Raw genomic sequence first — 9,040 nt, forward strand, 5'->3', positions numbered from 1 at the left:
GTGGTGGTGGTGGTGTATGCTTTAGCTTTTACTTGAAAAATGAATCTTCCTTGGGATAAGCAATGTCCCTTGTGGCAATATCACACTTGTGATATTGGAACTGCCTCTGAATTCGCTGTTGTTTGCTTCACCAGTTACCTGTGACATTGACCTGAACCAATTATGGTGTGATTTTGAAAACACTTAAAGGGATCATTACCAAGAGGTAGAAATCTGGGAAAGCCAGCTCTGTGTCAAACAGTTGACTAGGAAATATTATTAAAGGGTCATTCTCAGGGGTGACACACCATCCCACACCAGGAGAATGTAATTCTGTAGGGGAAATGATTGCACAAGAGTTTCACAGCCAAAATGCATTACTTGGCATTGCTCCCATCTCAGAGGCAGGTATCAAGCTACTCATGCATACAGAAATCTATCCAACTGTCTTTTTCCTGCTACCTACAGAATCCCATTAATTTCATAAACTTGTTAGTGCCTTAAATCCCCAAAACATTATATAAGGATATTCTTAGCATATCTTCTTCTTATCTGAGCAACTGGGAATCAATAATATTCTTGGGAAGGGGCAAGAAGGGGAATAAGGGTTAATAGCAATTGTTCATGGAAAGCAATCTAAACCATTTTTTAATTTAATTTGGAGTGCCAAATTTAAAGGATTCTTGAATGCTAAGGTCATTTTCATCATGCTGATCCTGTGTCTTATTGAGTAGGACCAGAGTATTACTCATTTTTTGTGACCCTGAGTTATCAAGGACATGCTGGGCAAACAGCCAAGGTAATACAAGCTCAATAATAATAATCTATACTTAAAGTTAACATGATGGCTATTACATGATGGTTGTGCTGATTGGAGGAAGGTTAGATCTTCCAGCTCTGGTAACTGCTTGACTTAGCACTTTTTTTAGTGCATGAGAAACGTTATAAAATAAAGCATATATCTTACAAGTGGGAGAAAAGTCATGCAATGTAAGCAGCAAAGAAATGGGAAGAGATAGCAGAATGATGGGGGTGGAGAAGCAGTGAATCCAAAAGCAGTTTGGACATGTTTTTTAGAAAAAAAAAAAGGCAGTAAAACTCCCCTGGCTCCATCTGCACATAGGATTGTCATTATGTGTGCCAGGATAACAGATCAAGAGATTGATAGCAGCCCTGTTCTATTTAAAGGACATGGAAATGTGTGGAATCAAAGAAGCTAGAAATGACCAAAAAGGCCAATAAAACACTATGTCTCTCCTAGGATGCTCTCTGGGGTACATTTCTGGGGTGGTTGTCTAGTTGAGTCATTAAAGTCTCAAGTTCTCCTCTTCTGTGTCCCCCTTCAAGCTGTGGGATTGTACCTTTATCTTCAGTTTTCAACCTTTTCCACTAGGTATGACTCTGTTCGGAAAGGAAATATATATTTCAAATATGTATTTATTATATATATACATGTTTTGTTTAGCAAGTCTTGTCTTAATTACTTCTGTGGATCCCATGGACTCTCAAGGATCCAGAGACAGCCACTGGCTTCATCCATTAATTATCTATCTTGTGACCCACATTGTCCCAGGGGCTAAAAAAGAGTAAGTTCCAGAAATTGTCACTTCCTTTAGACTATATGGATAAGATGGTCATGAAGGTGTTTTTCAGCTGCAACGTGTGGGTTTTGTCCAGGTTACCAGGCAATTGTATGCTTTCTTTACAATATAAGCAGACTCAATATCAGCAGAATATCGAGCTCTTTTGACTACCTTCCAAGGAAAATCAGGAACTCCAGCTGAGTTCTTTAGACTAAGATAGCTGTTAAGACAAAGCTTATCCTAATACTACACCTACTCCATTCTCAGGATCACTCAAATTAGATGTTCTGGTCAGTACCAGTGACCTACCTATGTTATTCTTCAATCATCTGCCAGGTGAAGGTTCTCTCAGAGGGGCTACATTGATGCAAACTGACCAGGAAAGAAGCAGCTATTTATTTTCTGAATAGGCTACGCTGGCAGTTTCCCATAATGTAAACTTTCAGTGCGGAACTATTTTGGAGTTCTGTGTTTTTGAACAGCAAAAATACTACCTTTTATGTGACTATAGTACCTCCAGTGAGGCCTACATAAGTCTTGAAAGTCTTACTCTTAGCAGCAAGAGAAACTACTCAACAAAGCATTTGTGAACTGAGGGGAAAGAAAACCAGCTTGTATGAACGTACCCAACAAGATGAACTGTGGAACACAGCATGGGTCTGCATCTTTGGAGTCTCAGTCAGTGACCTACTCACTACCCTGTAGCATTCAAACTGAGCCATAGAGCTTTAAAATGAAAAGTGGATTCAAAGGAAAAGAAATTGCTTCTAAGCACAGGTCTACTTTAAAAAGACATAGCATCCTGGAGCTAATCAATACTTTTTGCTCATCATATTTATCTTATACAGCATTTTTAGTAACGTAGTGCAAATTTTTCATTTTGTTTTTCTACAGAAAAACCATGAAAAGCATTTGATAGTAAGCTTAACAGGTATTCTAGTGAAACACACCCTGCTTAAAGGTCACTTTTTTGAGACAGAGACCTTAGAATTCTATATGAAGTACAGCAGGTTTTACTTAGAGGACTAAACCCAAATGTTGAAATGGTGCTATAGCACTCTGTGAAATTACTGACTCCATCTCTTCCTCAGCTTCAAAACACACAGCCATTTTAGAGAAACCCACCAGGAACATTAATACGATGATGTGTCAGGAGCAGACTCCAGCGAGCGGGTGAGGAGTTCTGACCTCAGAGAAAGCTGAGTGTCTCAGAGGGCTCTTCACTAAAGAACAGCAGCATTTTCCAAACACAAGAGTGGAAACAGAAGCTGCTTAAAGGGAAATCATGGTCTTTGTTGAGCAGTCATTTTTTCTAGATGAAAAGGAAGAGAATTTGCAAAACCACGATGTGCTTCCAAGGTGTAAATATACATATTATTTAATACATTTTAAGAGAAAAGATAGTTGACTATAATTTAAATAGCAATGTTAAACTTGCTGTACAGACTATTCCAAATTTAAGCTTGAAATTATTCCAGCACACCAGCAATGTCTCAGAAATTTCTAAGGTTTCTGTCTCCATGGTAGCTAAGTGGCAATGGGCTTAATCCTGCACCCACTGAGTCCATAGCTAGACTTCTCCTAACCTTAGCTGTGCTGGATCTGACCCTGTAAATCCTAGTATTCTTGAGACCAGAGTTTGATTTCTAAAACCTTTTTACCCAGTTTCCCACGGCAACTCGGGTTGGGAATTCTGTGGAGACCATTCACTTGAAAGATGTCTGGGGGAGATTTCTTTCATTCAGCAACAAATCCCTGACTGATTAGAAGAACTATGCTGACAGCCCAATAGGAAGCCATGCCATCCACTCCTTGGGCAGCAGGCACTTTTGGCAACATGTGCCAATTCAGAAGACAGGGAACTGTAAGGAAGGGGAATCAGGAGTCAGACAAGGTCCCTGGAAACTTCCAAGCTGTTTAAAAAAGAAGGGAATGTCGCCTTGGTTAAATGCAGTTCCCAGTCTCTCACAGCCAGCTAGACAAATTAACCATTATACTAAACCATTTCTATTGTCCTCAGTGGAAGATGGTAAAATGTAGTGATTAGATAATATGCGGGAGTATACACAATAACTCCTCAATAAAATCAGCAGCTCTGTGGGATAAAGATGCCTCTGAAAACCCAGGTCCGTAGACATAAGGGCTCTAATTACTTTGTCGTTTTATCCTCTTTTCCTGAAGAAATAAAGCCTGAGAGATCATACTGTCTATCTCTCAGCCTCTCCTTAATAACTCGTGAACCAGCTGGCTGCCTTGAGCCAAACTGGCAATGTGAAAGAGGTCACAAAACAAGAAGTTCCTACAAGTTCTGTAAAAAAACGTGGCTGCGTGGAGTACAGACCGCACGTTTGTGCCTTTAAGAGGAAAAGGGGTGTGTGATGAGGTCAGTAATTAGGTCTTATTTGAAAAGAGCTGGGGGAGGGGCTCTCTCCAAGAAGAGAGTGGAAGAAATTGAGATTGTTTTTTTGGCACACTTACGATGAAAATTGAGGAGAAGTGGGTTACAGACTGTGTGTGGGTGGGGACACAATTTCAGAGGAAACTAGATTTCGTTAATTCTCCTGCTTGGTTGTATTGTTGTTTTCTGTTAGAATGATGAGGATTATTAGACATAGCTGACTCAATTGCATTACCAACATGAAAAGGCCTGAACCAAACCACAAGAGGATGATGAGAAAAGAAGCCGAAGCTCAAATGCTGAGAAGCCACATAATATGTAGTCATACACAATAAAAGCCAATATCAACATATAAATTACACTGCATGTTAATTAACGTATGTGCTGAAAGCGGTCAAAAATAGGAAAAACCTGCAGGGCATTTAGAGGAAGAGTAGCACCTACACAAATTGGTATTTTTGGACATACCTGAGTTCAGCCAAAGGTTGTACTGAGAGTTCTTTGATCCTTCTGGAAGTTGAACAAACTAAAACATGTGATTATTGCACTGCAGCTTCCTGTGGAATTGTTAACTAAGGACTGACCACTGTATTCTCTAGAAACACACTTGAACAACTTTCTGTTTTGTAGGAATATCCTTAAAACACCAGCATAAATGCTTAGAGATGAAGAAAGTGTCAGCCCTAAAAAAACACATCCTTCAGATAGAAGAGATCTCAGAGAAGACCTCTGTAGAGAAAAGAGGAAGCTTTGAGCTATACGGGAGCTTCCCTTATGGGAGTGACTGGAGTCAGATTCTGCTCCCATTTGTGGCTTGAAAAGCAAGAGCAAGCCTGTAGAAATGCCAGGCTATTTTTTTCCCATTTAAAGCCAATCTGGGAAAAAAATCTGGTTTCTATGTGAATTTAGCTCCTGCTGAAATGAGGACTGTCTCGCTCTTCAATTGTTAAAATACTGCTTTATTAAAACCAAGCAGAAGGCAAGGCAAGGAGGGAGTTTTGCTGTACAACTAGGAAGACCATTAAGAACACACCCCGTATCTTCATCAGGTGACAGGATGATAATCTTAAACAACTTATTCAACAGAAAAAGTGTCACAAGGCTCAAGGGTACTGCTAATTCCCTTTCCTACAATGACTCAGGTTGGGATTTCCCCTAGTTTTGTTATTAGCCTAGTTGCTATTTTTCCTCCTACCCATTTTGTTGCTTAGGAGACTGCTAGTCATAGAAAAAAAAAACAACCCACAAACAAAACAAAATAAAAAACCCCAAGGCCCAGCCCTGCCACTGAGATCCCAAGTTATGAAATGCTGAATGCTCTTGCCTCCTGGGATCTGCCTGCACAGAAGGAACATGCTTTGTTAGTATAAAGAGTTGCCAGGAAAGTAATTTTCCAGGTACAGCCACTGTTTGCTCTCCAGAAGCCAGGTAGTATAGATTCATTTTTCATGTTTTCAGGGCAACAACAGAAGATTTTCCAGCAGAACAACTGGGCAACGATTTGTGGGGCAGAGGGTTGGTTATATGAAAGAGTTATATGATAGAACAGCAATTTTCCCATCATTGTATCAGAACTGTGCAGTCCTATAATAATTATACTTATATCTGTGTGTAAATATAGGACCAAATTCAGAGACCCTTCTCCCCCTTCCGTCCTGCTTTCGTAAGGAGATCTCTATCCGCTTCATACATCTGATCATCATAATTTCTTCTTTTCCTCTTACATTTTTATCTTCCTGCCCCACCTTTCATTTTATAGAAGATGAAACTGTAGCAATACAGTTTCAATAACAACAATAAGAGGTCAACAATAAGAGGTGATGAAAATTCCTGGACCTTTGTCCAGTCCTCTAATGGATGGATATCACTCCAAAGAGAAACCAGTGTGAAATGCTGTAAAATACTTCACACAGGGTAGAAAATGAGTCCTGCATTACAAGCCCTGTCTCTTGTTACTTTCTGGCTTTTCAAAAGGACCAAATACATCATTTCTTGATGCAGGGTTGAAGCTATTTAGATTTCATCCCTCTTGAAAATTCTGGTACTTATTTTTAGGATCTGAGCTACAGGTTTAAGAACTTAATGTCAAGCTCCTGTGCTCGACATGCTGAATGTGTGGGCTTCTGGTACATGTATTTAAAAAGATATGTGTTATAAATTGGCTTCCTAGGGCCTGAGGACTTTGGAAAAAGACTTATTAAAAGATATGCAGCATTGGAAAGCAGAACACCTTCAAAAACTGCTGCTGTATAAGATGATAAATAGGTTACCAATTTTGCTAGTAACACCAGAGGAAAATTATGTCCTGGGTCAAAAACACTCAGATGTTGCAGACTTGTTCCTGGGGAAGACATACGACACATTTTACCAGGCTTACTTCCTCAACTGAATAAAGTGACTGAGAAAGTAGATAATACCAGCATATTCAATGCAAGTGGTAGGCAATGAGGGGATAGGTTCTCACGTCTTCATCTTGCTCTTATTTGTAGATGCTAACATTATCCCCCTTGGACTTTAAGAAAAGTAGGACTGATACCAATATAGCTGTCCTTTATTTCCTGCTTTCTCTTGTAATCTGTTGTTCTGATCATTTGCTCACTGTGACTGTTTTTTTTAGATTCCCTCTCCAGGAAGCTTGTTCATGTCTTTTTATCTGTTTGCCTAAGGCAGTGGAGCAGTCTATATGTAGCTCTTCACCTTTACATAACATTTGCTTACTGTTCAGCAGTGCCTTTGGAAGAGCTGGCACTTTCATTGATCTACCAGAAGCATGTATGAATTGATATACTGTTAATGTCCTTTCAAAATTACTGCCCTCCCACCGGCAGAGGTGAAGATATAAGATGGGTTGCATGTAAACCAAAATAAATGATCAAGAGAGAACAAAGAGACAGAGGCACCTTCCCATAAGGAGAAAGCTGTTGAGGTTACATTCAAAAGACAGTAATACGTGGTCCATCATGGAGTGACAACCTAGGGTTGAAGACTCCTAGGGAGGGTGGGAATATGCATCATGGGGTCATGATCAGCCCACCCTTCCTTTATCGTTAAGGTGTGAGGATTTATGTATTAATTTCTATTTCTGTAGCTCTTAAGACCAACACCAAGAGGTCAGGGCAATGCTGGACAAGGTATGATAGTGACATTTAAAATACAGCACCTCTTCCACACTGCACACACCTTGCTACCTAGACAGTATGCAGCACAAGGAGTGACACAAAATGGGGAGACATATGGGGGCAAAGCAAGAGCCAAGCCAGGGGCACTAGAGCGACCTTGCTGCTCAGCCACAGGCAGAGGCAAACACCCTGATTGATGTCTGCTGCACACTAGCTGGGTCATGCTGGCCGAGGGTGTGAAGAGGATCTCATTTTCAGTACCATCCTGCTTCTGCCACAGACAGCAGTAATAGCACAATCCAGCCTAAGCGAGTTCAGGAGCCCACAGATAACTTCCTGGAGCCCCCAGCACAATCCCCTTTCCTCCTTCAAGGGGGGAGCAACTCCATCAAGCACAAGTGCTTTAATCAGCCATCATTTCATCATGAGTGAGAACAATTGAGTCAGGTTTGAAAGCCAGGTCTTCTGGCTCTGGCTCCTGGACTCTGAGCTCTCCTCTGTCACCTCCCTCAGTTGGGAACTGCTCAGATCAGCTGGGAACACTTCACATTAATTTTCTCCACTGATTTTGTTCGTAAACCTGTTGTGCCTCATCTCTTCATCTAAAAAGCTCTTCAGTATTCTTATTATAGTCTGTACATACAGTGCCAAGCATGACATGGCACCAGATCCCTGCTTGGAGTGTCCGTATTTTACTAAAATTCAGACAGAGCCATAGGAAGGGCAGAGCAAAGAGAAACAACTCCAGGAGGTTATGGGGAACATAAAAAGAGCCAAATTTACCAGGATGCCATTAGCTTCTGCCATGAGGAAAGGGGCAAGAGCATCTGTGTCAGCATCTATCAGGAATGTCCTTGGTGAGGGAGGGGAGATGGTAGTTGTATTTGTTGGTAAACTGCAAGGACCAGTATATCTCACAGCAACATCCCTTTTCTATTCACTTTAGCTTCCCTTTTGACAAATTCTAGCTTTTTTCCTTTTATTTTAATCAAACAGAAGCAGTTGGAAGTGGAGCTGCTTCTGAGTGCCCAATGCTTCGTTTTAGAAAGCTAGGGAAATACAGCATCACCTCCATTTTGTCTGAAAGGGATAAAAGACATCACAGACCTTACATAGGCTCCTGCATCCTTGTGGGCTGTTATTGCAGGGTTAAGCCCTGTGCTTTCAAAATGGAGGAAAACTTGTATTAAAAGTGCCTGGGGCTTTTGAACTGGTTTATAAAAATAGCTGACTGAAGAAGAAAAAGAAGAGAAAAAGAAATATGAAAAACAAATTCAACACCAAATAGTTTCTAGTGTGCCCATCTATTTCAACTAGTGTGATATTAATAGAACACACAACAGCAGGGAGTGGGAAAATAAACGTATTTTCACTTACATAAAGGGACTGCCTAAATGACTCACAAACGCAAAAATAAATAAATGGCTCCCCATGATAATCTGAAAATATATTATATCCACTGAAACAACTCAGCTTCTTAACTTTAAACTAACGTGTTAAATTCCCTCAGTTTTATTTGAGGCCATGGACAGATTGAGTGATCAATCTCTATTACCCAGAGCTTTTTTTTTATCCCATCCTCACAGTGCCATTTTTCTTCTCACTAGACATTTCAGTTCATTTCCCTGAGCCTTCTTCAGCTTAATAGCTGAATTTCAGACTTACTGGAAAGAAAAAAAAGGCACTCCAACTTCCAGAGGGAAGTGAGCAAGTAAGTGCATGTTGTGCATGGGAGGGGGAAATATAGCAAAAAAAAAACCCAAGAGGAAAAAAAAAAAAGGCAGTTGTTAGCACTGCATATGCTGCACTTAACGGAAAAAAGTTAAGTATTCTAGTTTCATAATGCAGATGTTCAGGGTCAAACAGGTGCTGCCTTCAGATGCTGTAAAATCAAGAGGCAGTTGGTTGGTTTTTTTGTCTTGTAGAATCGGCAAACAGGTATTCCCCTAGAGAAATGGAAT

The sequence above is a fragment of the Calidris pugnax genome, unplaced genomic scaffold (assembly GCF_001431845.1).
Source record: "Calidris pugnax isolate Ruff unplaced genomic scaffold, ASM143184v1 scaffold103, whole genome shotgun sequence".
Classification (NCBI taxonomy): domain Eukaryota; kingdom Metazoa; phylum Chordata; class Aves; order Charadriiformes; family Scolopacidae; genus Calidris; species Calidris pugnax.